The 2594-nt window shown below is 36.7% G+C and overlaps 1 pseudogene; it reads left to right on the forward strand.

Moving 5' to 3' along the window:
* Positions 671-1285, forward strand: LOC104741543 (annotated as a pseudogene).

Here is a 2594-nt window from a genome sequence, read left to right on the forward strand (position 1 = left end):
ATGCAGATTAAGACTGGGGCGACAATTTCATATCATCACTTTCCCTCTAATCTGAGCTAAAACAGTAAATACACAAACAACACCTAATTCGCCACTAACACAACCTAATAAGATTGACACAAAAACCCTTAAACAAAACACGAACAAGACATGATTCGAAGTTGAGTTGAGGAGGATCCTCGCTCGAGTCTCTCTCTCTCTCTCTGTTTTGACTTATGAGGGTTGTCTGCAGCGACTGCCTTATTTATATAGAGGCAGTTTGATTTCAAGAGGTAGTTTGCTAATAGGGTTTTCGGTTCATTTCGGTTTAGTTTGGTTTTCTTTTACTAAAACCGGTATTCCAAAATTTTCTCAAGGTTTTAAGGTTTAATGGTTCGTTCTCTCAGTCAATCTCATCTCTGACTGAGAACATGAGATGAGAGGACCTGCATGCCGCATGGCATGATCTCCACATCTTTCTTTCACCTTCAAATGTCTTTTCTAACATTGGTTCATATACCACCCACAACCACATGGTCATGTTGTTGATAATTGAAATCCACAAGTTGTTTTAGCAGATATGATTGGTTACTAATTCTGGGACAAGAACTACATAAGCATGTGTTTCTGTCTTCTTAATTTGGTTGCTTCTTAAATATATCTACAAACTTCTTAACAGTTTCTCCTTCTATATAATGCAAACAAAGCTTACAGCATTCTTCATCAATCACTACTTTCATTCATTCAGAGAGTTTGATACTACAACACATTTACAGTTCTTTTATCTGTTTGCTCTCTTTCCAAGAAAAAGATGATCAACACTAAGAAACTACCCAAGATGGCAAAGAAATGGCACCAGAGAGCAGCCCTCCACAGGAAAAGAATCTCATTCAGAGATCAACTACTAGTACTACTACTAGCAGCTCAACAACTGCTGTGGATAAGGGCTGTTTCGTGGTTTACACGGTTCATAAAATCCGCTTTGCTTTTCCGATAAGTTACCTGAACAACTCTGTTTTCCAAGAGCTCTTGACAATCTCTGAGGAAGAGTTCGGCCTCACGGCAGGTGGAGTATCTCATCAAATTGATCCAACGAAGAATAGATGGAGACACAGAAAAGGCTCTGTTAATGTCAATCTCTAGTGCTAGATGCTCTTTGCAACCACAAGAACAACACTGTAGTGCTACTCAACAGTTGCTTGTATTTTAGAGAATTATAGTGTAGACAATTTTTTCTTTGTACAAAATTCTATTGTATTATATAGACAGATCATTTGAAAAATACAAACTACTATTTTTGTCTCTCTCTCGCTCTCTTTTTGATTTGCCTCATCTAAATTTAACTTCACATGCTCTTAAGAACAATATTTGAGAGCCATTTAACTGAAAGTGTACTCTGTTGAAGACATATCTACTCTGATACTATCTTTTCAAGAAAAATGGTGCAGCGGCGTAAAAACGTCATTCATAATCGAATTGCCCTGACAACAAAAGACTGCACCAAGAACATGTCGTTTGAATCTCAAGCAAATATGATTTTGTAGCAGAAAATGTTGATTAGCTGCTTAATCTCCTGACCAGAAAATTTATGGACCTACATGTTCTTCATCCTTGCTTCATAAGCACATGCCTTTCTTTGTATCTAATTGATCATTAATTCTAACCAGATTTGTTGTCCTTGATTTCACAAAAGATTTGTTTGTCCCCTGAATAATAAGTACTTCATCTATTATTTTTGTGACTCGCATTTGATTTAGCCGATGGACCACTAACCTACTAAGGACCCCTTATGCTAACAAACAAAGCTGTACAGATGTATGAGTTTGGTAATTTTTGGCTTCTCTTAGTATGTATGAGTTCTCATTAATCATTATGTATATAAATGTTCATATAGTATTCATAATTTCATACTCACATGAATAAGTTGTATAGTCCACAAGTTGTTTTGCAGACATGTAATTGATTAATAAGTCGAGACCTTTAGGAAACCAGGAATAAGATCAGAAGGTTTTAATTAATATTATCTTTGTATCAGCTAAATCTTGACATATAAACGTCCTTTATAATAAGATTCATACCCACATGGCCATGTCTTCTCAGTTCTCACCATATATGTTTTAATCCACAAGTCGATTTGGAATAAGATGATTGCTAACTTGGGGACCCTTTTGATCACAGACAAGAAACCTGGCATGTGTTTCTGTCTTAATTAGTTGGTCTAAAACTTGTTATATATAATGAAAGAAGCCTGTGGAATTCTTCACCAATCAAAACTTGCATTCAAAGAGTTCTTTCTACAACACAGCTTACAAACTCTTTGTCGTCTTTTCAGATCTACAAAATATTTTCTTGAAAAGAATGATGAACACAAAGAAGCTAATCAAGATGGCCAAGAAATGGCAACAGAGAGCAGCCCTACACAGGAAAAGGATCTCATTCCAAAGATCAAGTACTGCTACTAGCTCAACCGCTGCAGAGAAGGGCTGTTTTGTGGTTTACACGACAGATCACACACGCTTTGCTTTTCCTATAAGTTACCTGAGCAACTCTGTTTTCCAAGAGCTCTTGAAGATATCTGAAGAAGAGTTTGGCCTCTCCACGGACGGACCAATCAC

The sequence above is a fragment of the Camelina sativa genome, chromosome 14 (assembly GCF_000633955.1).
Source record: "Camelina sativa cultivar DH55 chromosome 14, Cs, whole genome shotgun sequence".
In the NCBI taxonomy this organism is placed as follows: domain Eukaryota; kingdom Viridiplantae; phylum Streptophyta; class Magnoliopsida; order Brassicales; family Brassicaceae; genus Camelina; species Camelina sativa.